The sequence below is a fragment of the Chroicocephalus ridibundus genome, chromosome 5 (assembly GCF_963924245.1).
Source record: "Chroicocephalus ridibundus chromosome 5, bChrRid1.1, whole genome shotgun sequence".
In the NCBI taxonomy this organism is placed as follows: domain Eukaryota; kingdom Metazoa; phylum Chordata; class Aves; order Charadriiformes; family Laridae; genus Chroicocephalus; species Chroicocephalus ridibundus.
The window spans coordinates 77,208,419-77,235,772 of record NC_086288.1 but is presented as its reverse complement, the minus strand read 5'-3'; the positions used below and the strand labels follow the sequence as shown (position 1 = coordinate 77,235,772).

The 27,354-nt window shown below is 38.6% G+C and overlaps 1 protein-coding gene across 2 annotated transcripts in view; it reads right to left on the bottom strand.

Moving 5' to 3' along the window:
• The window catches only part of SORBS2 (sorbin and SH3 domain containing 2), a 187,963-nt gene that overhangs the window by 114,462 nt on the left and 46,147 nt on the right, over positions 1–27,354 (bottom strand). The gene's annotated exons all lie outside the window — the stretch shown is intronic.

Below are 27,354 nucleotides of genomic sequence, written 5' to 3'. Positions count from 1 at the left end.
TGTTAGGGCTCTGATTCAAAGTCCTTAATATATACTCATAAAAATCCATGGTCTTCTGTGAGATATAAGCACATGCTTTTCTGTATAGGAATGGGATTATTCCCAAGCTAAAAGTAAACATGCACTGTAGAAACCTGCTAGACTTAGGCCCAAGGAAAAAACCTCCTGTTAAACAGATTTCCAGCACTGGAACATTTTGCATATTAGAAAGCAGACATTTTCTTCTTGCACACAGTTAACTGAGCACAGTTAGCTTATCTTAAAAGCAGCCTAAACATTTTTTTGGCTACTGTAGGAACTGGAAAAGCAGCTTTAACTCTGCAGTTTTGCAATGGAGCAAGTTCAGGGATATTTTTATACTTTCTGCTTTGTCAAGCATTTTATACACACTATTTCGTTTCTTTAATTCATTCCAAAAATGTCCACTCCAAATATTTTTTCCATATCTAGCCACAAGATGTTGTTTCTTTTCTAAGTATAAACAATATTTCGGTTTACAAAAACGTCAGTCAAACTCACTGACGTGAACATATCTTTATATAGTAAAAGCATCCAAAGCTGCCTTGTCTGGTATGTGGTTACAAAGGGGCAGCCTTTGTGGAACCTATAAAGGTGGGAACCTACAAAGCCACATTTCCCTACATACCCGACTGGTCATACTTACAGAAATTCCTAGTGGAAGCCACGAGGTTATTTTCCCTTGGCTTCTTTTCTCTTTTTTCCTCTTTGCATTAAACGAGAACTCATTTATATCTTTGCCCACATACTGAATATGCTTGCTTATGCAAAAGAATCCTGTTGATACCTTATTAATTAGCATTTCCAGCTGGAGTCAGAGGATTCAGGCATCAGAATATTAAAAGTTGTATCACCACATGAGGTGGGGGAGGGAGCTTGCAAATTAGCTGTCAAGTTGAATAAAAAGAATAATAACTTACAAGGCTGGCAGTTACCATTTGATACTGCATTACCAGCCATGCCTTATGGTAAATATTAAATTATGTTAATACTGAAAAACTGTTTGCATCTATTGCAAAATAGAAGCAATTAAAAAAAACCTAAACCAAGCTTAATGCACCTCTGAATTCAGAAAGGCGCAACAGTCTTCCTCTCAGAATAGTAAAAGTGTTATGCATTAAAAAGTTAGTAACTTATTTTAATGCTATTAAATGTTTGGCACACAGCACAGCTCAATAAATGGTTTCTAAAGTCAGACATCATGCATATTGTGGGATATTTATGTATTTATAGCTATTCTCTGCTGACAAACAAACTCCTACTAGTAGTTTTAGAAATGAAGCACTTAACATACACAAGAAAATAAAGGAAAATTATACCAGATACTATGTAGACTCTTTTATTAGTCTATTTTGCCCAAAGGCTCTCAAAACACAAACGCCTTTGCTACTGGTTTGCATGATTCTCTCTCTCTTCTGTCTTTATGAAGTACATTAAAGGTTGTATTTATGGTAATAGGAAAAGAAGACAGCAGATGTAGATGAGTGTGCCTGGCTCATTTGAAGAGCTGACAAAAAAAAAAAAATAATTCTCTTCAGACCCTCCACCCCCCTTACTTCACACACGAAGATCTGCAATACCAAGAATTCTGCAACATCAATGACAAGATGACAAAACCTCAGGGCTGAACAGGGATGGCTAGCTAAGATTTATTATTCTCTGCCTTTGATAAATTCCAAGTGCCAGATTTTGTTGATACGCTCACTTTTATCCAGCCTCTTAATTTGTTGCTCCTGCCTTACGTACAGGAATTGCTCATCATACCTTTAAATGCCACGCTCTATAGACACTTAACTGTATGCTGACTGCTATTTCAAATTAAAAAATGTTAGCAGTACACATTTCATGAGATGAGCAAGGATCCTTACGGCTGCAAGAACAGACACCACCCCACCCACCCTTTACCCTCTACAATGGGTTACGTAACAACACTTATAAAATATAGATGATGGAAAACCCAAGCCCTTGAGAGGACGAGATGACAGGATAATGTGCAGTATATAGTATTTGTCGGCACAAATACTTGTTCTGTATATTTAGTATTTTTGTATAGCATACAAATATTTCACTAGCTGCTCAAAGAAGAGAAATCAAAACAAAAAGGATTGTTCATTTTAAAAAAGGAAAACAAATACTTAACTATAAAGTTAATGATTGGACAACTTCTTGTGTGTCAGCTTTTAAAACTATGTAGGAGTGCAGCTTGAGATTTTATATATCGTATTTGGTACTGCTTTCTACAACTGATCCATGTCATGAATGTCAGATAAGCTTGCAAGAGAAACCAAGGGGAATGAATACACAGACCACTGAAAAACTCGTGCTGAATAAAATCAAATTCAGAACACAACAGCCAACAAGAGTAAGCAGACAAATATTTGACCGAACTTTAACTAATAGTAACAGAGATACAGTGCTCTCTGTTAATGAGACAGAGCATGCACATGTTAATTCTCTTTAATATGTATGTGTGAGTGCCAACACCTGCTATCCTATTTCTTGCAGAATTCCCAGGGAAGCCAAACATGTAAGTGCAAAATCAACAGAAGTGGGATACAACCTTTAGACTGGGATTCCATGCCACCTGAAGAACCCAGACATATAATAATTCTACTGCTGAGTTTAGTGTATCCAGCTTTCTAAGCGTATGCTTATAACATGCAATTGCCATGGCACAGAAACCTCACGATGGCATTGCTCCAAACTCCTGGGTTTCTAAAGCGTGCTCCAGCACAAAAGATAATTTAATCCCAAGAGTAGCCCAGCTCTAACATTTTACCCACGCACACCTCACTAGCTCAGGTTTGGTGCCAGGTTTACACGCAGTCTGTTCTAGAGCTAGCACAATTCCACGCTGCTTGTTCAGGTATCCAAATCCTCACTGCACATACGCTCTTCTCCCATAGGCCCTTAAGGAATTTCAGAAATTTCAAGCTCCCTGTCCCATCTAGGTTCCCTATAGAATACAGCAGAGGCTGGATTTCTATACTGCAGTAAATTATGGCAGCAACAACTTGGACCCTGGCTCTATAACGTTTTGGAAGCAGTTTGGCCTATGTCACACAGGGAAGGGTGTCCTTGTACCCCAAATAGTCAGAGCAGCCTAAAAGGAAAAGCAGGCAAATGTGTCACAGCTAAATTGTAGAACTCATTTTTCCTCTTTATTTACATTTTTTGTTAAGGCTAAACGTGCAGATTTTCAATGTCTGGCCAAATTCTTCACTAAGATTGTAGAATCAAAGGCAAAGCTATGAGTTTGAACAAGTGTTTTTAAAACAAACAAAATCCGCAGCTCACCCACCTTCTTGCACTGCGTGACTTTTTGAAGCCAGGGAAAATGATGCATCTCCCCACTTCCAGCAGAAACACCAAAATGTGCGGGAATGTAAACAAACATGGATGATTCCATGGATTTATAACAGCGAGATTTTATCTTAGTGTTTTGAATTTGGACTCCTTAAAAAAGTATAAACAAACTAGTTTGTGTATAACAACGATACGCAGCACTCTGTGTAGTTAACTAAATTGAGGTTCAACAAGGCCAAGTGCCGGGTCCTGCACTTGGGTCACAACAACCCCATGCAGCCTGGGACAGGGCGGCTGGAGAGCCGCCTGGTGGAAAAGGACCTGGGGGTGTTGGTCGACAGCCTGCTGAATATGAGCCAGTAGTGTGCCCAGGTGGCCAAGAAGCCAATAGCATCTTGGCCTGTATCAAGAACAGCGTGGCCAGCAGGACTAGGGCAGTGATCGTCCCCCTATAGTCTCCAATCTCTCTCTCTCTCCAAACTCTCCAATCACCCTAGGGAAATATCTGGATACAATTACAAGGTTTTAACTTTTACAGCACAGAATGAGTTAACATGTCACATGTCTTCCAGACCAAGGACGACACACAACCACTAACACCTGATGGCTCCCACTCAGGTGAGAGCAATCAAATCTCATGGGATGGTTAAACTCAGGATTACACTCTCTTCTGCCTCTCCATTGCTGAGAGATAGAAGTGGTAAAAAAATGTCAAAGTAACAGATCACCTGGTGAAAAGAGTAACTGAGAATTGCTTTCAGTTGCTTTTTTAGAGGAAAAAAAAAATCTCAGGAAGAGGAGGATGAGTAAAAAGTTTGCTAAAGAGTGAAAGGAATCACAAATTGAAAAAGCCAGATTGTTACAAAAGTGGGTTATCAGACATAAAGCCTTATCTAAGACAAAAAGACGACTGAGGATAAAGCTTGACCTATATAACTTTCAACTGCTAAGAATTTAAAGTTAATTCAGCTATAAACAGTACTGTGGGGTCAAGAATTTTGTTTAAAAGGACATATTTCCATCGCAATTAATGCATTACCCTCTCATTCCAGGAACTGAGGCATACTTAAAAAGATCAGTATATTCTATTTCAAAACTATCCGTATGATTTGCATAAGTATCTCAGAACTGAACTTGTAAAAAGACTGTTTCAAACAGTTTTAAAGTTTTACAATGAGTCAGCAATTCCACGTGAAAAACAGAAATGGAAGGATAATGCACTACTCCAGAGTTCCCATTGTTTATTGTAAGTTATGAACAAAACAATGACAGATATTGGCCTAATTTTTAACATCAAAGTTGCTCTTTTCCTCAAAATTTGAAGCAACCTCCTTTGAGATGACCAGGAGGTTATCTCACAAAGGTAAAAGGCATTTCAACTGAACTGTATCTTGCCAGAATCAAGTCTTGCTAGAATATGTAGCATATGATTGCGTCTGTTCACCTGAAAGGATTGTCCAATCATCTCAGTTTACACATAACTTGCCAACAAAGGGTATTTTGTACAGTGGCAAATGGAAATGTACAGTTTGCTTGGCCATTTCAAGAGTGGTAAGTCACTTTACTCCTCAGCTGTTATTTCCCTTTGTGTTTGGGAACATAATGTCTCTGTGACTACGCAGGATTACAGACTGCAGTCATTTCCTATCGACTAGTTCATCGTGCAGCTCAAAGCATGTCAAGGTCATATTTTTATGCCAAGCCCTAGCTATAGCCCTGAAGGTAGCATGCAGTGCTTCATTAGCCACATTGAGTTATACAGAATATTACCAATACCTAGTTGAAGAATCTGCTTTAAAATCAATGCCATGTCGGAGATACTTTGTCTGGAACACACAAAAACTGAGGAAAAAAAATTAAAATGTTATGGTTTGACCACACCAAATATTTTGTCCAGCAATTTCTTTCATAACCAAAACACTTACCCTTCCCAGGTTGTAATAGTTGGGGCATGATTTTGGGACAGCCTTGACCCAGCCCACCCTGGTACATACAACAGTGTGCCCTCACTGCTTTTCAGATGATCGTGTGTGAAAGTAAGCGATACAATTTGCATATGCACAAAGAAAAGTCACATGTAAATTTGGCACTTGGGTAAACACGAGGATCAGCATGCCAGAAATTATGTATGCAATTAGTATCACATACATGAAATGGTGCATATAATTATAGGCCACATTTGGAAATGCATCCTGTGTCTTGACAAACATTCTGTACGCTTCTCTGAGCCCTCACCAGGACCTCAAGTGCTGGTCTTTGCAGAACACTAAGCATGAGCGTCTTTATATTCACTGGTCCAGCTGTCACGAGTTTTGCCTTCCAGCTATCGTTCTCAGATGCTCATCAGACACGCTTATTCCAATTTAGTCCACAGAGCGTGAGTGGCCCAGCTGCGGTCCCCAGTATGGAGTTTTAAAGCAGCAGCTGTTGGACAGTGATGATATTAAGTCTATATTTCTAAAGGAAAAGACATTCCTGAAGAAAAAATTGACAAGACTGCTTTCAGTTTTATAGAGTTCTCACATTTTCTGGTCCTAAGGCTGCAATGTCAGAAACTTTTACACAGACTCTTCCGACATAGAAGAGAGAAAAGTACGTTCACAAATGTGGAGAAGGCAGTGTCCTCTTGATTTTACACAGGCATATAGTATTTGTTTGACAGATTGTACTGTTCCCAGTATGTAATTTTTAATTTAAAAAAAAAAAAAAAAAAGAGTGAAAGAAAACTCACTACTGTTATCTACTAAAGGGCACTTTTACCATAACAACAATCTCAGTGTTATTTACCTGTACATAATTCCACTTAAAAGTTCTTTTTGAACAGTATTTTGTATTTTTTTTTCCTCATTGGTAAAAATTGTAGGTCTTAACTTGAATACTCTTTAAAGGTCAGTACTGTAAGTCAGGATGCCATACTTTAAAAGTAAGCCTATAAGGCCTGTAACCAAGCTTCCCTCAGAACTACTGTCCTGAACGGAGATCTTCTTGCTGATCACAGCAATCTGAAGTTTGCTATAAAGGGAAAAACTTTCAATCGAAAGATTAATTAGAAATGAACTGTTTCCAAAGCCACTGAGAGAACTGGAGGACTCACAATCAAGTGTCTGTAAGAAGGAGTTAGGAAATCGATAACAAACATACTTGACAGAGAAAGTCTCTTATGACATTCACTTCGGTAAATATGAAAGGAAGGGGAATCTCGTTGTATATAGCATTAGGCAACTAACAACTCCAAAAGGAGCAGCTTCCAGTTTGAACTTCCCTACCAACACAAACCATTCTGTGATTCTATGAATAAATTGCTGTTTCTGCAATTGGCCATAAACCTGGCCTATGACACCAGGAACCACGAAATACTTGCCTAGGCTTGGAAGAGGCGGCAAGCTTCTGAATAACTGCTATTTTGTATTACCCAAATACTATCCCCAGATACAACGAAAATTTCCCCACACAGATCTCTACCCCTAGTCCCAGCACGCATGCAGCTTCTGTATTTTCTTAGTCTGTCTGCTCGATGAACTCCCAAACCCTGTTTTGAGTAGCATCACTACGAAGTTACAAAGCAAGTATCTGCTGTCTCTCAGGTAGAGTTTGCCAAGTAGAATATTTGTATAAAACTTAATAAAAACATTCCCATTCTGTGACAAAACACTTTTTGGAAATATCTTTCCCTCAGCAGCCACAAAAAAAATTCCCACGCCCATTTTTTCTTCAGCAATTACCTTATTTGACCTGGTTTCATTCCGAGGAGGTCTTAATGTCACTAGCCTAGTGCACTAGGAGAAAGCTAATATAATTAACTAGAAAGCACGCAGGAATCAGACTCAACAGGATGAAAAGCACTACATAAAAACTTGGTTTGGGGTTTCTTGAGCATCTGGGAACACCTAGTTTACATAAAGAATCCTCAGTGACTTAACACTGCCAAGCACTTTTATTCTGGCTTGCTTACAATCGCCTTGTGCTAATACTATGTCTCTCCTTGTGCTAAATTAGTTACCAGATCGCATGTGTTTGGGGGATCTGAATGCAAACAGCTAGGCTGCTGTCACAAACACAGCACACAAAGCATTTACCCAGTGAGAAAACATCTAAGGGTTTGTGGTAATTTTGATACCCTTTGAGAATGTGAAAAATGAAAGCCAAACTTCACATGTAGTCATTGGTTTTCAGAAGAAAACGGTTACCTATATGAGACTTTAGATTAACAGGTTGCCCAGAGGGGTTGTGAACTCTTCATCCTTAGAGATACTCAAAAGCGGTCTGGGCATGGACCGATGTGCTCTAGGTGATCCTGCTCTGGGAGCGGGGTTGGACAAGATGACCTCCAGAGGTCCCTTCCAACTCAGTCATTCCGTGATTCAGTCTGCATTGGTCCCTCCAAAGATGGCACTTACATTACAGTGCTGTTACTAAACTTGAAAAACTGCCGTCTCTTCTCACTTGTTACTTACAGGCTGAACAGGGCTGCACTAATCAGCGTGGGTTGTTGACAAACATAGCTGTTACCCAGAGAAGATCTTAACAGGTAGCACTGCAGTGTCTTTCATGTGTGGATCCTCTAGTTTTCAAACTCATCACTTTGCTAGCAGGGATGAAACTACCTCATTACCTTCTTAACAATGACTAAGAGATTGAAACTGAAATGCCATCAACACGCTGCACTCACAGCCATCGTGCCACTTTGATGACAGTGACATGATGATGTTTGAGACAACTTTCTCCTTCCCCTGTTCCTCAACAACTTCAGAGAGACAGAAACAACTGCATTCTATAGCTTCAGCAGTACACTAAGCACCATTAGGAAAATACAGATAGAAAATAGTTGACCTAATTCCAACCCTTGCATTTACATTTAAAGCTTTGAAGGGGGTGCCACAGGCTACAATGCTTAATTTTATCTTCATTAGTTTGCAAAGATAATTTCCTTGGGGTTTGGAGACTAAGCACAGAAACCTACTCCCTTTGAGCAGTGCTTCTTGGTTTTTGGAGAAGGTCAGCCCTAATTTTGAAATTTCTTTTTTAAATAGAAGTCAGGTTGCCCTATGATCACTGCTCCCTGTTAAGAATCTAGAGGTACTATTCTAGAACTGCGACTCCACACAAAAAATTGATTGCAATCCTGCTCTCTCAACTCTTGTAACACAGGTAAAGCTTTAGCATCCATCTAGAGAATGCTATACAGCTAAGTCCAGAGCACTGCTGGCTGAAGCATTTTCTCCATTCAGCTTATCCATTCCATCTTCTTCCTTTACACCTGATTTTATCTATTTGTCTCTACCAAAGACGCACTAAAGCACTGTAGCTTGACAATGAGACAATTCTGAACTAGAGTGATACTTCCAGCCCTCAGTAAGAAGAGAACAACAGTGTTTGTTGTAAACATTCAAGGTCACATCCTGAAGCTATAGAACAAAGTTTTATTCTCAATAGTGACTGATTTCTAGCAAACCAAGATGAAATATGTCTTAACAATAAGGGACAGAATTTAGCCGATAGGCTATAATACAAAAAGCCTAGGCTATACTTGATATTTAGTTTTCTTACCTGGGTTCTTAGATGCTTCTTGTTTGGTTCATTATCACAGACTACTACACTCAGGCACTAAGGATGCAGCAGCACACAAGCTCTTCGTGGGCAAACCCATTTCTCATCATCTCATTTACCAATTTCCCCAAACTTGCGTTTATTACAGGTGAAAAACGATACTTAAGAATGTAGGAGGAGGTACAATACCCTTAGGCACCTTAATCTATGAATTTAACAGGATAGTCCTCAAAATAAATTTTGATTCGGGTACCTAAGAGTGATGGAAAAATTATATACTATGCAAATAAAACTTCTACTCTAGATGAAAAACAATCCACAAGGAAGAAATCCCTGTGCAGATTTATTCAGTCATGTGTTACTACTACAGCACATTACCCACAAACAATTTCTCCATTACTGAATACACTCAATTCATCTACCAGTGCTTAATAAATATTTGATCCTAATTAAACCTAATGATTCTCTCGGCTTCTGAGATCCTGCTGCAGATCAATAAGAGGCTTTTTTTAGCACAACACTTGGTTTAAAAGCAAAATTCGGAGAATCTGGTGTGAATTCTGTTAAAAGATAAGTGAACATGGAAAAAATGTGTTTTCTCTATCAAGAGATTCTAAAAGGGGAAAATCAGTTATGCAAACCATGTTGCTTTCCAGAAGACTGCACTAGATACATCCCTGTCACCAAAAAACTGTAACTGATAACCAAAAGCCACTCAGTGCCCTTGGGCCACTTGAAATATAAGTATTTGGACATAAAATACTTTCTCAACATATACTCGTCCTCAAACCAGGACAGCTTGTTACTTTAAACTGTTTTGCCAGGTTATTTTTTTAATTAAGGAAGAAATTTGGGAGTGTGCATGTTTACTTTAGCATTCATTTGCAATTTTCAGCGTCCTGTTTGATCAGAAAATGAGGGAGGTTTTCTTTTTAAAAGACTTCTACCATTCCATAAAGAAGATTTTGGAATTTTCTTGAAAAACAGAACATTTCATAATATTTTTTTAAATAAATAGCTTAATGAAAATTCATCTGTTTCCCTTAGGAGTAGGAAGGTTACCACTAGGACTAGAAAGACCATTCAACTGAGCCAGGCACACAGGATTTAGTGTGGCCGGCACTGCTTGGTGGAGGTGGCAGTAGGGAAAGAAAATCCAAGACCTGAAGCTCTCCTTTCTACCAAAACCAGTATTAACATGTTGCTTTGAATATTTCCCCGGGATGGTTCTGCCACCCCGAAGTCAAATATATTGCAACAAGTATTGTATAAATTATTTCCTAGCTATCGAAAAAAAGAATCACCACCTTAATTGGCACTAATTGGTGGCCCCGGCACAGAAGGGATTTGCATGCTTGCCTAGACAGAGAGCGTCCCCTGAGACATGCTCCGTAGTGGTGTCATGCCAAGGGAAAAGCATCATATGCTTCTGTGACTTCTGAGGATGCTCTGGTGCTGCCCAAGAGAACTCAATCCTGTACCCTTCCAAGAGGGTACGTGTCACACATTTTCCTCCAGCCAATTAATGAAGAAAGTCAGAGGCAAACATTCCTCCCTCATGCTGAGCCCATAGATGAAAATTAGAACCTCAATCACTTACATAAAGTAATCTTGGCACGAATGGGTACTTAAAACTAGTTTAAACTAAACATTCTAAATTGTTTCATCAGACAGCTGCAGGAGTTCTCATTTATTTTAATTCATGCATCTAGCAATTCCAGAAACAGCACATTTCAGCAGTATTGCCAATATCAGCTATTTAGGCAAAGGCAGTTAAAGACGTCAAAATAAAAATTTTAAAAAGGAATTAAAATGAAACACTATATCTTCTGTATCTGGAGCTGACCTAACTTCTCATTAGGGAACAGGCAGAATGTCTTTTCAAGTTCGGCTAGATATTTCAAATCTAAACAAAGCTGAAAATCTCAGGTATATACCAGGAGATACAGAAGTGAGACTTCATGGGACATAAATAGACACTTGTGCAAGAAATGCCAGGAGATGGCAACACAGGGTCTAGCAAAAAATAAATCTTTAGTTTTATAAGACTTTTTGTTGTTGTTGTTGTTTAAGAGCATGGCTGAGATCATCCCTTGGACAACAGTATAATGTATGTGTTTATATGCTAGAACATGTAAGAAAACAGGCCTCCCCTAGGATATTCACAAGGTAGGTGTCTACGCTACAGAGTCACAATTTTTTTTCTCTTTGTTACCCAAAATTGAAAATTAAAGCTAGTTTTCAAGAAAAAACACACCCCTCCACAACACCTACCAACAGCCTGATTCCACAATGAACTCTGAGCCTATCGGTCTTGGTAGGTGCACCTGAGATCCACTAAAGCTGGTGGGACAAAAATCAGCGTGGATTCTGCCCTGGGCAGAACGTACAGAAACAAGCAGGAAAAATCACGGGAGGAATTCTCTTCACTATCATTAGTACCGTACTGTGTTTTAACAAAATCAGCACTGCCAAGCTGCTGCTTCTTTACTGGTTTGCAGATGTTTTACATTATTAATACATTTTCAGTATATATTTTCTTCTGTCATTGCTCATGTTAAGCCTGTCACCTAATGCAGAACACGGCAGATTTCCGGCTTATTGCACCCAAAGTTTCTAAACTCACCAGGATTGCCGTCTGCAGCAGAAAACACTACTATGAGTGATAACAATAAGGAAATTCAGCATGCATAGTGCAATCCTAAAAAATTCTGTTTTTCAGTATCTGACACTACTTTAAAGATGATTTGCAAAGTCAACATATGAAGTCACTTTGATGTTTAATGAACGTGCTGGAGTATAGTAAAATTTGAGATGTACTCGATTCGTATAAGGGATTCCAAAAAGCCCACATAAGCTATGAATATTTTTTATTCTAGGAACACTCTTGATTTTTAGAGCTGCAGTGCAAAATTACCAAAACAGTAATTTGGATCTGTTTGTTCTCCAGTTTTTGCTGCACAGTAAAATTTAATTTGGGGTTTGAAATGTGTTTTTTAATTTCTTATTTAACCCATTCTGCTTTTTAGGGTGGTAGAAGGCATGTTGGGGATCTTTTTAATTTTTTTAAGAAAACAATGGCTAACCTACTGTTGCATTGGTTAGCTATATATCAAGAAACTATACTGGTGTTGCATAAGTATTTTATGATTTGCTACAAAAGCCATCTAAAATTTTGTTTTACGGAAGAAGCATAAGAATGACCACATTTATGACTAAACAGCAGCCTTGTAACTAAGCTAGTATATGGGGTAGTATACAGTTGCCTTGACAGAAGAATAAATGGATAATTATCTCTGCCCAGGGGACTGGGAAAGCTGGCAATCATCTGTTACCTAGTGTGATGAATATCCTGTTGCTTACCACATGTCTCCTAATTTTTAATGTGCAGTGATGTAAAATAACTACATAGACCAGGTTTTCTTCCATCTTATTAGTTCACTCAGAGTTCACCTAAGCAACTTAAAGAAGGCACTTCATATTAAACACAAACACTTTGATCACTCTTAATTTACAATTACAGCAGAAAAAAAAAAAAGACCACTTTAAAAATATGGGAAGATTTGGTTTATTTCGGGGATTTCTCTACTTACTGCAGTGTGCTTTTTTTGACTTTCTGTAACCCTGTACCTCGTGCCTGCTTTGATCTGTGCACTCCTCTTGTGCTGCCTGTGCTGAAACAGAGAAATGAGTTGTGCTGGCAATTTTATTTATGTGTAGGTCAAGCAGTAGAGGTCATCAGCACCCAACTAGTTCCCACCTGAAGAGAACAAAGGAATAAGTGCACCCTATATAAAACCAACTTACTCTATATTTCCTTAAATACAGTCCTTTGGGAAAAAATTCTCCTAGAAGAAGCAAAAAAGATATAATTAAATAATGGACTCGTTTTGGCAGAACTACTGAAGAGGTGTCTGCCTTCCCACTCAGTCCAATCCCAGTGTTAGAGCTCATCACCACCTTAGTGTAACATAACTTTTTATGAAATGAGGTTATAAACTTATCACTGAAATGAGCTGCATTCAAAGTACTGCACAAGCAGTTACACTGTGCAAAACCAGCTTTTACTGGTAAAACTTTAACAAGATTAAGAATGTTACTTTTGAAACATGAGTGAAAGATTTGGAGGAAAGGGAAAGATTCAGATACAGCTTTGGCAGGGGAGAAAAAGAAAATATTTTTAAAATATTTTTTAAAATAAACAGGCCTTTTTTTAAAAACAAAACACAAAAAACCACATACCAGTCTGGGACTAAGTGAAAGTCATTAATGACTTCAGTTTTCTTGAGCTATGGAATCACTCTCACCTGAAGAGCCTGGCCTCCAAATTACCATTTCTCTACAGCACAGGGCGTATTCTGGTCCCCAGGTCACCCAGACATATACAAATGGAGGGACAAGGCAGGTCCCACCACTACGGCTGCAGATCTGTGTGCCAGCCACGAAGCGCCTTATGCAGTACCCTGACCCACAGCGTAGAAAAAGCCTCTCAGATTGAAAATGTCCAAGTAGTAAAGATGTCTAGATAGCAAAACATAACAGTGATTTCTTTGAGTCTTCGAGTCACCTGGTCTTTCTGAGGTTAAGGGGGAAAAAAGGGTTTGTGTGGGCCATACAGTCCATGAAGGGAAGTAACTCAGGTTAACTTTTGGTGAGGACAGCTAAGTTTCCCCAGGTTTCTTCCCTGTTTATGGGAAGAGACCAACAAAGCCTTCTTCTGAGTGTAAGCATGGGCAAACACGAGAACCTGCCCGGCCCTTTGACAACACTGTTCTTTCACACATTAAAGCAGACACCTAGGGAGAATGGCCCAAGGACAATAGGAGTTATAATTTTTTAATACCACCCTTCTCTTCTGCTGTGAAAGTTAACAGCATGAAATATTTAAAAAATGCTACTGGAATCTAATACTTATTCTTCAGCATGCAGATTTTGCTGAACTGTACATCTCTGAGGATTCTCACAATGAACAGTCCATGGTTCATACACATGGTTAATACTGATCTGAAACTACTAGGGTATATTAGGTCTGAAGGCTGTGAACAGAAAGTCATTTTTCTGTTTCCTACAAAGGCTACTGAGGACGAGTTACCCAGTTCTGAAGTTGATTCAAGTCAATCTAGGATCCTGCCTTCACCACAGGAAAGGTGCACCTCCTTTCCCTGTCACTTCTGCATCTCCTCTGTCAGGTCTACTGAACGCTTGATCTGGGGCGAGTTGGGCTCATCTATCTACTGGTCCAAATGAGAACTAATCCTGCAACTAAGACTAAATACTAAAACCATTTTCAGTTAGATAAGTGTTATACTGACTTAAAACCAATTGTGAAAGCGCAGGGATAGTTGGCCTGCGGGTTGTATGGACTTCATATTCAAGCTGGTTGTTTACAAAGACTAAGAGGTCACTACATCTGCAGCCTAACGTGCTTCATTACACCACTGAACACAAGTAACTATCAGACAGCAGACCTTGTCTGAAACCTTGGTGTCAGCCACCAACCTAGTATTTCTGTGTAGGACAGAAGGATTTCATCCTTCCAAAGACCTGGCAAGCTAAGGAAGCCTAGGAAGGACAACTGATTAGCCACATAAGTTGCTTCATATAGTGATATAGCACTGAAAATTTTTCAAAGGCAGTTTTTCCTTAATATTACAAATGATACCATCTTTTGCCAGAATATTCTAATATTTTTTTCTAATCTCTGTATCTTGTAGCTTCAAACAAACATTAATAAAAAAGGTGACAATTGCCTACCATCACCTGGTATTTACAGAGTATCAGAAAGCAATAAGCTGGGTCTGCAACTGAAGATCATCTGAAGCAGAGCTCAGTCATCTGGATAGTTCATTTTCTGCACATCTGCTGTAATGGTGCCGTGAAACACTACCACATAAAACATTACGATTCACAAAATACTCTTCCAGAAATAAACCTGTAATATTTTTACAAGTTACACCAATTTCAAATCTAAACACCTACTTTGGTATAAAAACATAGCAATGAGACTACCAAGATCAGCCCAGCGTAATTTCTACCATTCTTCCCTTAGATTTCCACGTTTGCCATTAAATTAGTGAGATCCTTTTGAAAGAAAAGTATTCTCAGTATGAAAATGGCAGAACTGGACAGTATTTTGTTTCATAAGGTATAAAGCAAATCAAGTTCATTAACATGCATGGATGACCATCTTCTACTGGTATCAGGAAACTCAGGTTTTGCTATTGTTTCTACAGCTTTGTTACTTTTAACTGCAATCACAGATGTGTAATGAACAAGTGATTTGGAAAAGGAACAGAAATGTAACAGGAAGACATCTGCCCTGTTTGCTAAAGGGCTATTGAATTTAGTAATGACTCATGGCCAAGAAATGTCACAAAAGTGAAATTATCATGGGCAATTTATGCACATATTTAGACAAACTGATAACACTCCCATAGCAAAGCCAGGATACCAGTCTCAGAATCTTAAGAATTTTCCTTCTCTGGGTTATGTTGAATTTTTTAAGCAAGATCAAGAAACGGCATAAAACAACATGCAGGAATAGGAGAAATAGTTTCTTAGCAGTGTCTTTAGCAATTTATCATAACAATATTCAAATTATCCCTGGTCTTATTCTGCTCTTAGCTATACAGCCTTTATGCTGCTCTAGACACTGACTTCAATAATATTCCTACTGCTTTGTAACAAAAGGAGGAGACTAGGAACTAGGCACAAATGTTAATGAAGGTATTTAAATAAATTCTGACATTAGGAACAGGGAAAAACTACATTACTCAGCCATACTCAGAAGAAAAATCCTCCTGGCACTTCCAAAGAAGAATGGTCTGTCCATTTATTACAAACACTGTGCTCTGTAGGAAAAGGGCAGTATGAAGCCCAAAACAGCAAGTTTTAAAAAGCATGTTCATCATTGGTATTGATTGGAGATGCGTCATTGCTGCATTAAAGCTACTCCCAATCTCCAAAATACCGTAACAAGAAACCTAACAAGTTACCAAATAAGGGACAGTTTAAAATGTAACTTGAAATTAAGTTGCAGAGTTAGCAGTAAGGAATGAGTTCAAGTATGCTGCCTGGTCAAAACAGAGCAAAAGACCACAAAGACTGTTTTAATTCCCAGTATATTTTAATGTGAAAGGGAATTCTGTTGAAAAATAATTATTGACTAACACAGGGTCAGTTTTTCTAGACTGAGCATCAGGGTACCCACAGCAAAATACAGAAATACGGCAGAAAACTGGAATAGTGCGCCTGCAAGAATCAAGCAATTGAAAGCTTTAACTGACAAAGTTTACCTTGCAACTGTATCTCTATTCATCCAAGTATCCCTGAAGCATCTGACAAATTCCTTCAGAGATGAGATACCACGTCCATCGTAAGGCTAAACACCCCCTTATTTTCAGAAAAGTAAATTCAATCAAGATTAAAGCTGGCCCTCTACGCTGCAGCCATGAGGAAGGAGGGAAATAAAGAAAATAATAAAAAAACCATCACACTGCATGAATACTGTGAGAATCTCTTTGGCACGTGTAAAGGCTTATGTTCACATATTTAAGTAAACGTCTATTTGACAATCACTGAAATATTTGCACCATTAAAAAGTTTGAGGCAACTTCTTGCTTCCTTCCTTCCTTCCTTCCTTCCTTCCTTCCCCTCAATTAGGCTTTTCCCACACGTAACAAACTTTACCCTTTGTTACACCTAGGGATGGCTTTGTTGGACTTACTGACAGTATTGTTACTGGCTACCTTTGAGAACACACTTGTACCCTAAGGCACACCAGTGGCTGCTACACCACAGCTGCTGAGGGAGCTGCTCTCTCCCTCTCCTTATGCTGAGCAGTGTGTAGCATCCCAGTATTCTCCAAGGCACAGCTCTGGAAAGCCACTCTGGAGCTTTCCAGCCGACAGGCAGATCATAGAATCACAGAATGGTTTGGGTTGGAAGGGACCTTAAAGATCATCTAGTTCCAACCCCCCTGCCCTGGGCAGGGACACCTCCCACCAGCCCAGGCTGCCCAAAGCCCCGTCCAGCCTGGCCTTGAACACTCCCAAGGACAACAGCACAGAAAAACACATGACTGTACCAAAGGTCTTAATGACTTTCTCCACTCTTTCAGGCAAGGAAATCGCATCCTGGCAATTAATGAGCAGAATATTTGACGGTACCACAACAGTTTAGTTTAGTATTTTCTAGGGCAGGCTTCCATTACAGAAACAATGGATTATACCAAAATTAAAAAGGACATAGCCCAGAGTCTTAAATGGTTTAAGATACAGAAATATCCTCTGCCGCAAGAACAGCTAAAGTTTCTACCATCTTGATCAACGTTCACCCTACTTCATAACCTCACCGGGATCAATCAAGTCTGTCAAATTGCACTGAAGCACAGGGACACAGTGTCCTCAAGACTGACTCAATTTTTAATAAAGATTTAACAGTTCTTATAGACCCTCTTGTTACAAATATGTGTATTTCAAGAGAGTCTGAATCCACCTTTATTTTGATAACAAATACCTGTATTTTTTAGCACGTTTAAGCAAAAAGGCAGATTTTGCACTTGTGCATTTTCCTTCACAAACAGAACAAAATTCATGTATCAGATAAACAAAAAATGCACAGACACAGCTTCCAAAAAATGATCTGCTAATAAGCGGTCTCATCGTCAGCTCTCTTCATTAGCCAGTTCAAGCATTAGAGATAACGCATGTTTAGACAACTTGACCTACAACGGGTTATGTTTATTGTCCTTCCTACCACCTCTCCAGTGATAATCCAGTGGTAGAAATGAACCACTAGCAAAATGTTCCATTGCTGAATGAAAGATTTGGGATCCAACTCCCTACTCACCTGATTCTGCAGCTCTCTACCACATTTAAATAAAGCAGCTAGCAGTAACGTCTCTGGTAAAATTATTGATTAGAACAGTATATTTTGCTTGGTTACAACAAAACTGTTTTTCACTAGAATCTTAGAGCAGGCAGGCACAGCAAATATGAAAGTGAAGGAAACCCTTTAAATGATCAAAAGAATGTTAAAAGTGTTCTCACTGGCAGTGGAATTGCAAAAAGCCAATTATTAACAAGCACAGATCTACGGTAGGCTTTCTCAGCAGGTAATGTACTCGTAACCCATGGACTGAAACTGTCACTGAACATTGACCAATAATGGTAATGTTGAGAGAAAACGATGAAGTCAGCACTGAAGTTAGGACACTGACTTGCCTCAAGACTGGACCATCTAGAGACCTAGTTTGACCTCTCATGGCCTTCAGCATGAACACAAAGAACCAAATACCAACATTGCAATCTGCACCTGCAATACAGATGAGAAAATGCAGTATGCATTTGAGTAACGATATTTTAATAGTGGAAATATTCCTCAAGTTCATCTGTAGTTAGAAAAAATAATGATTTAGGGAAGATTTTTTTAGTTTTATATTTCACTCGCATGACTGATTTTCTATTTCCTTTATTTGTCTATCTATCATATCCATGGAATGATAAACACCGTCCAAACAGCTGAGCCTTCACCACATGCCCTCAAATAGTTCTGTCTTGTTATGGCTCCAGCTAGTCAAGTTATTTTCAGCAAAGGTCATCAAGTTCCGGAGTCCATTAGAAAGCAAGAAAAACAAAAAAATCCCCATATTTGTCAGTGTTATATCTATTGCAGCTGTCAAGGCACAATTATTCTAAAAACATATTTGACGAGCAGCCTGAATTGAAGTATCAAGATAGGTCCATTCTTACAGAGAAACAGATTTTTGTTTTTGTTGTTATAGCTTGTTGTCCTTTTCTCTTTCTGTAAATCCATATCCATAGCTACATCTATGCCTTAATTCAGAAACCAGAATTCAGAAAATGAGGTAATTCTCATGCAGGTCATTATGGCCAGAAATAAGCCTATTTACGAAAACCTAAAGATTTGAAATCTGGTTCAAAAGCAGGCCTTTATGGTGCAGATTTTGAGGTATGACACATCAGCTTCATTCTTGGTACTCTGACCGAACCTACACCTTTCTTCCAATTCTGTGCAAATCCACTGTGAAGCTTTACTCAATCACAATTAGTCCAAAACATGTCTGTAAATATGAACTTGGATTTTGAAATGTAATTATGCCTCATACATTGCCTAGAAAAAAAAAATTAAGTGCTGTATTTTTTCCACATAAAATGTTCGGAATTAATAGTAAAAACAAAACCATCCTAGCTTCACTTGATAAATATACCTTGGGCTGACCCTGTAGGGACAGAGAGAGCGGTTTAAATTCCTTGTTTATAACAGACACAGAAGAGGCCACGGCCAGACTGGAACCCCATGAGGTCTCCTCTCAGGAGACAGTGCTTTGCCAGCAGAGAAGTGCCTGTCTCAAACCGACTAAAGCGTTTTCACATAGACCAAATTGCTATGCTATCGTAAAACCCGTGTGATCATTACCTGCCTGGATTAGATTGAAACTACCAACCTAGGCCTATAAGATGTTATTATCTATTTTTTGGCCTGATCGCTTCCCACACATTGTTTACAGTCAAAACATTTATTAATTAAAATGCAGCAATCTATGCTTAGTAATTCCCTTACTCTCTAATTCAAAGTAACATGATTTATCATTCCACTCTGTGGAACAGAACAATTCCACGATACATTACATGCAAATATTATACAGAAGACAATCACATAGTGACTTTTATCAGTGTCAGTGTGAAAGGCAATGACATTTAGCCAATAAACAGCATAAAAATGGAAGATGCTGTCAAAGAAGTGACTGAAAACCTAAAGTTTGACATGTCACAGTTCATGTTAGATGCACAGCTGTATCTGAAGGGCCAAGCCAGCTACTGTGGTCTAACCTGAATGGTTTTACACTGAACTTCGAGCTTGTTTTCTTTATTTGTTGACTTGCCTGAAGCAGGGCAGTAATTCCCGGCACTGGCCCAGGTTGCCCAGAGAAGCTGTGGCTGCCCCATCCCTGGAGGGGTTCAAGGCCAGGCTGGACGGGGCTTGGAGCAACCTGGTCTGGTGGGAGGTGTCCCTGCCCAGGGCAGGGGGTTGGAACGAGATGATCTTTAAGGTCCCTTCCAACTCTAAGTATTCCATGGTTCTATGATTTGCATGGTTATGCTAGCAATTTTGGTATTGATTATTAGCACTAGGTAGCACTCGGTGCAGGGCTACCATCACTGCTTTATTACACTCGGTACCGTCTGAACAAGAGCACACCAGTTTCCTTTGTTCATCACCTTTATAGCAGTGACAGACAGGATGGACTTTTCCTTAATTGCGTATTACTACAAATTGCCAGGAATAACTACTATCAGTTTCATATAAGGGATATGAAAATTTCCATATCATTTGAATAACTAAGCCAGAATCAATACATTTCCATTGACTTAGAAGTGCATTTAGGAGATCTTATCATGGTTGCTCATTACAAAATTTAATGAAAAGTTAATCCATGCAATCATTTTTTTTTTCCTCACTTGAGGAAGAGAGCTATTGCTGTGAGTTTTCAGAAAGGAATTTACAAGTGTTAAGTGTTACAGTGTGTCACTCATGCAACAACTGTGAAATTGCACAGGGATGGCAACAGCGAATGAATTATACGTCAAACATGCTTAAAATACTGTAGTTACAAAGGGAAAACAGGGAGATTTACACACAGAAAGGTTATTGCCAGAAAAATCAATGAATAGATGAGGTGCATGCACTTCATGGGGGATGTTGCATTTTTAATTCTGTTGAGATTTCCTCTCCTGTTAGCTGTAGAACACAACCCACCACTACTGCAGCTGGTAACACACTTGGATATATCAACTTTCATGTAATTCAAATAGATACACGAGAGCACCAAGCGTGAAACTGAAAGGGGCAGGAAACGAACAAAAACTGAATATAAGAACTCCATCAGTCCAACAACACACAAAGTACCATTCAGTGCCTACTGTGCCAGAACATGAGGTGTTACTTACGAAAAATACAGGCTTCTACATTTATTAAGTGGTTCATTACAATATTAATTGAGTTGTATAACAGATGTGAAAGATGTTCTCTTTGCAGAAAGAGACACTCATTTTAAAACCTGCCTCATTTTTATTTGGTGAGGAGCACCTCATCAAGGAAAGTGCATCTTTGACTGTGGAAACAAAACCAATCCTGAAAACTCAAAAGAAAAACAAATGTAGAATTTCTTAATCAGTCTAAACTTTTTTCTCAATCTAAATGTGGCAATCTGCAAAAGTCTAAAGACAGTATTTTGAGTTTGTACAAAACAAGGGAATAACATTTAAAATAACTTAAAACACTTACACTACCTATCACCTAATGTGATTCTCTCCCAACAAACGTTTTGTCCATGTCCTATTGATTTCTTCAGTTTTTGTTCATCCTCGAAGATCAGACTAACCATTAGGTCATGTAATTTGCGACCAGATAGGTAGACAGAGTTTGTAACACTGGAGTATTCTGCAAGTATACTGCAAGTAGAAGCTGTTTGTGACAGTTCAGTAGGCCCAGACATGTACAAGAATCTTCTAAAGCCTTAAGAATAAGAACAACCTTTGTCCAGGTCACTCTGATTTGCCGGATAATTGACAGACAAGTTACAAAAATTCAATGAATAAACATGTTGTAATAAGTAGTTCAACCAGCTGACTCAAAGGTCTTTCAAACTTGCACTGTTCTGTTTGCCGGCCTGTAAAGGACTTGCTCAAAGAGCCCAGATTTCCACTGGAAACAGTTCTCCAACTCTAAATAAATGTTTTGGTCAAGCAAATACTATTGCTAAGAATGGAACAGACTTCAAAATTTAGAGCTTTATTTTGACACTACTGCTTTTCATTGTACCTGGACCCAAGGAATACAAAGATTGGAAAATTTAACAAAAGCGTGCTCCTTACCAATGTAACATAATTACAGTATTTTCAAGCTGAAATAAGTTGACAGATTTTGTTCAAATTCTGATTAGAAGCCAGCTCTTGGTTCATTTCAGCTATTCTACCCATTCCTTATTACTACTATATGTATTTTAATACGCATCTAGACAGACGCAAATGTTTCTTGACCGATCATTTGGTTTTCCAAGCAAATATTTGGCACATCTCACCGCAGAAATCTACGCACTGCAAGTCATTTGGATGAGAATTCCAAGATCACAGGAAGACAGATCAACACCATGCTGACCTGCCGCCTGTCACTTAAGTGTTTTGCTAGAAAACCACCATGCAGTCAGCTGCTACAAAGCAAACCACACAATTATTTCCAATTAAGTGGATTTATCTTTATCCTATTTACATAAAGGAGGGAAATCCAGATAGGGGTGGGGAGGTCGGTGTATAGCAACCTTTGACTCTAGCATATACAAACTTCACAGGACATCAGGTTCTGGAGTTCAAAGTAATTCAGTATAGCCCATTTGCAGTACATATATACACTCTTTAGGCATTCAGACATTTTTTGAGCCTTTCAACTCCAACCTTTTTTTTAATTTTTTTATTGTTTTTTAAAAAATGGGCAGCTGATGATGGCACTTTTCAGAAGAATCATCCTTAAGACGAAACAGAATTCCAGTTCAAACAGTAAATTAAATTGTACATCTGGTCACTTTTAATAAAGCACCTTTCATTTAATGCAAAGTCATTACTGTAAAATGCTTTCTGTGAATCTATGACTGTTAGCTACTCTAAGAAGTATCAGTATGAAATGGTGATCTAGCTTTAAACATTCCGGTCTTCCATTGCAGGAAGGCTTCTAGGAACCTGTCTGCAGATACAGTTGGGATGTAATTTAAGGAAGATTTTTCAAAAGCTCTCAATATTAGCTTAATTCTGCCTCCAGAAGTCTGAAGTCTTTGTTAATCACTGTTTCTGTCACAGGCAAAAGCAGAGTTTTTCAGTACATCAGAATGTGCCCAGACTTTAAGCCCCAGAATCTAAGTTTTTTATTTAACACGCACATTTCATATCCTCATTTTTAATGAAGTGTTATATAAGTTTTATCCTGACTTTTAAACTGCTACTTTGGGCCTGAGCTGTAACATTACAAAAATCAGCCATCATCTTCCCTTTGCTTTGTGCAGGACCCGGAGGGGACGCAGAAACAAAAAAGGTGATTTTACACCATTTGGAGATCCAACGGACCTCTGACAGCAAGTTCCAGCTGCCCTTATGTGCCTAACCATCACCCTGGAAAGGCCAACTAGCTAATTCTATATATTGAAGGCTATGAAAACTCTTGAAAAATTCCTTCCACTGCTAAGAACTCGACTGTACTGAAAGACTAAGTGTTATCAAGACTGAGGAACTGGCTCTCCAAATCAACTGTCCCTTCATATGAGCAACATAGCTTATCTTCCCATTCTCGCCTCCTCTGCTTCCTTCCCTCTCAGGAAGGAAATAAGATAATAGGATCTTATTAGATAAATACTAATTATCTCCGCTGTCCTCACTTCTACTTCCGAGAAGAAATCTGCTGCTTTCCAGAAGATCCAGAGACGTGACAGATATTCAGGGTCACACATACAGTTCTGCTGCGTCCAGTCACAGCTCACCTCTTAGTTCATTTGGATCTATTGAGATGAATCCCATGAGTGAGTGAATCCTACACAGGTGCCTCATGGAGCACTTCTGATATTGAGAGACTTCTTGAACAGACTTTTAGCTTCAAAAGGATGGAGTCACTACTACTTTTGTCACCTGTTGGTGACAAACACGGACTAGGGAAGATATGCATGTTAAGAGTCTCCTTTGCACCAGGTTATTTCCTTTTTAAATGCATTTACACTGTATGATTTTTTTATAGGGAACTAAAAAACCTTTCTGCAGAACAAGTCATTAGGAGTCTCAAGTGTGGAAGCAGCCTAAGTGCTCAAGTTGCCTCCAGCTGTAAAGACAACACAGCCTTCTAAACAGCATTAAACATTTAGGGACATAAGCCACTAATGAAACACACTAATTCTTAAGCCACTAATATACAGAGACGAACGCAGTCTTACATACAAACATAAGCAGGTAATGCCTTATGTGAGCCACCCTGAAAACAGATTAAAGCATACTTATTAGATGTATGGTTAAGTGCTTACTTAGGAAGAGATGGTACATAAGCACGCTTTTCTCTTTAAAGTAGAAGCACACAGGTGGCCAAACAGCAAAACCCTCTACTACGTATCATGCAACTTTATTACCAAATCGGTCTTTTTCAAACTCAAACACAAGTCAGAGTCAAATGAAACTCTAAACTCGAGGCATAAGTGAAAATTACACTATTCCTGTGTGTTTCCTATGCAAAAAATACCTGCTTTTGGCTGCCAACTTTTACATTACTATTATTTTTTAAAGATGGAAAATAAGTACTTTTGAGGTTGCAGAACATGAAAAACATTGGTCTCAAAAGACAGGGTTTTTTTTAGAAAGGTTCAGCAACTAAAAGCTTGGACATCACAGTTAAAAATAGTAATCCTGAGAGAAGATGCTCGTTGCTATACTTGATTATTAATGAAGTGATTAATTTTACCCTCTTCCCCCAAACCGCAGGTCAGTGAGGATGTGCAAAGGCTACTGTGAGAATCTGGGAATGCTGCCATTCCCTAGTTCCTTTGGATCTATCAGGTCAGAGCACAGCCTAAGCCCCAGAGCCAATAAAGAGGCATTGCCACCTCACTGCAGATAGAACCCAACCAGGATGCCGCAAAAATTGCATCCCTCTAAAACAGCTAATTACATACAGAATCACATCACAAACTTTCCAGAGCTATCCGTTGCCACCTGAGAACAGTGTAGTCCAAACTCATAGGTCTCACATGAGACTACACGTGCTCTCAGCACCTCCAATCTGGCATATCCCCAGCCTGAGGCTGATGCAAGGAACAGGCACCTGCAATGGTTGAACTTGATGATCGTAAAGGTCTCTTCCAACTGTAAAGATTCTATGATTGTCTTTCACTCAGTTTAATTTTCTCCATCACCAGGGTCTTATTCTCCAGTTTTCAAAACACTTTTCTCTTCTCTGGCATTGTCACATATTAAACCCATGCAGTTTCAACACATTACTATGATTTGCTGATATAATCTTGTCACTTTGGTGCTCATGGACCAGAATCCCATACAGAACACATACCATAAAACCCTGTTGCCATCAATAAGTGAATTGACCTTAGACCACACAGGGGAGGCAACATTGACATATCGTATTTAAATAGTATATTCATTTTGTAACTAAATAGTATATTAATTTAAGAACTTTATCAGCATCAAGCTCTTGACAAGAAATCCAAGCTATCATGATCTATTGTTTCTCAAAGTAACAGTTTGGTAATATCACACATTGTTTGGAGAACACTTATACTGGCAAGAAGGAAACATTTTCTGAGACACTCTGATCAAATAATTCCACCATAAAATGCTTATAGATACATTTGCCTCCCACCCCTCTATTTGAGCTCGCAAAGGCCGTAAGGAGGGAGCAAGTTTATTTATGTAATGTGAATCGTTCTGAGTGAGCCTTTATTCCTAACACACAAAGGATTATGAACAATGGTGTTAGGCCATTCCAGACTTAATGGGTTCCCTAGGACCATATCGTTAAGTAAAATGAAAAATCTAAATAAGAAAGTTTATTTTTTTCAATGTATTTGACACCACCTTTGGGAAGTGAACAAAGACACACTGTCAAAAGCAGAAACCTGCACAAAATGTTACTGTTTGTTCCCCGTGAATGCAGAGGTACACTTACTCAAAGAAAGAAATTCCACTGCTCTCCTGAGATTTCCTCCCTTTAGTTGAATTAAGTGCCAAGTTCACTCAGCTCAAGTTTGGGTTGTGTTAGCATGCCAGATACAAGTTCCTGTAAGTCAGGTCTATTAGTCAAAAATTAAGTGCCAAGCAAAAACTTGGTCTGACATAGGAAGTTCAAAGTTACATGAATTTAAAAAATAACCATTAATAGACCATCCTTGTCCCTTACTTTACACAATTCAAGCACTGCTTTTAATTGAAAATACTTGGTAAATATTTTGTCTATTATGCAGCCTAATTTTGTGTAATTTCACCTCCAGCTATGTCTTTTGGACACGTTAAGGGATTGCAAATTTCTACATTGCTCAAACAGTAACCACAGTGTGGCCTCCATAGTGTCCTAAGTTCTTTCAGAAGCTTCAGCTTCTTCTGAAGTAAGCCTTAGAGCCTAGGTGATAAATTCTTTTTATCTGAAAAACCATCAGTGTAAGACAAGTATTCAGTAGAGTGTGGTCAAAAGAATTTAGGAAGTACAAGGACAGGGTGACTGATCTGCAGGACCAGGGAGGCAGCTTTATATGAAACAGTAAAACTGGAATAGGGAAAATGTTAAACCAAAAGGAATATAATTTAATTAAAAATGAGAGGTGAAAAAGAACAGAAACTGTCTCATTTGGAACACAGTATGCCTGGTACTGAAATACCCATGGTTTCAAGTGGATACCTACATTACACTATCAATGTCTGCTATTGTAAGGAAGAGCAAACAGAATTAGATGCATGATTCTCAAATATCAGAATAAAACATCACTGAAAACATTACAGCTGAACCAGACTTGGTTTTACTTTTTCTGAAAAACAGTTAAAGTCCTGATTTCTACGCTAAATTCTGTATTTTTAACAAAAGGATACGCTATATGAAATGTATACATAGACTTCATATTTTCTCTTTTTATCCAAAAATAAGCTGGAAAGCTTCTTACTAAAATTCAAATGAATTGGAAAGCCCCCAAACAGCTTTTATGTAAAGGCACTGATCTATTTTTTTTTCCTATGAAAATATAATGCATAACTACTGCTTCACATTAAATGTACAACAGCTTTTAAATACGACTTGGGTTTTCATTACATTTTTATATTATATTTCAATATATTTTTAAAATAAACTCAACTTAGGACTATAGCAAAGCCTGCACAATGAGCTATGCAGAACCAGGGCATGCAGTACATAAGTGCACAGTAATTGTGGTAAGGCAAAGCGCCACAGCGTTTGTGATCAGATGGACCGGGTACATATGGGCTGCCATTTAATGCTTAGCCAACCACTTAGAAAAGCCACAGCACTGAGTAGTCGTCTTTTGCTCTTCAAAGATTTTCTTCATTTTAATCACAATAAAGGATAAAAATAGAAAGTAGAGGACAAAACTTTCTTTTCTTTGGGTTGTACTCAGTTAACACTTCATAATCAAAGAAAAAACCCATTTGTTTCAAGCAGTAAAATCAAAACCTGAAGAAACTGTAAGCCACAAATATCTTGACTAGAACTGTTACAGAATTATATTATCAAATTAAAGACTACTGACAAGCATGCTTACTGTCCTATGAAACAGGCACATCCGCAAGAAAAATACACTGTTGCATCAATAACATGAACCTATTTTATCGACACAAGATGAAACCAGCAGCGAGACCCGAATGAATTGCTGGCAAAGTTTATTTTTAAACTCTGACTTGACACAGAATATACTTTGTA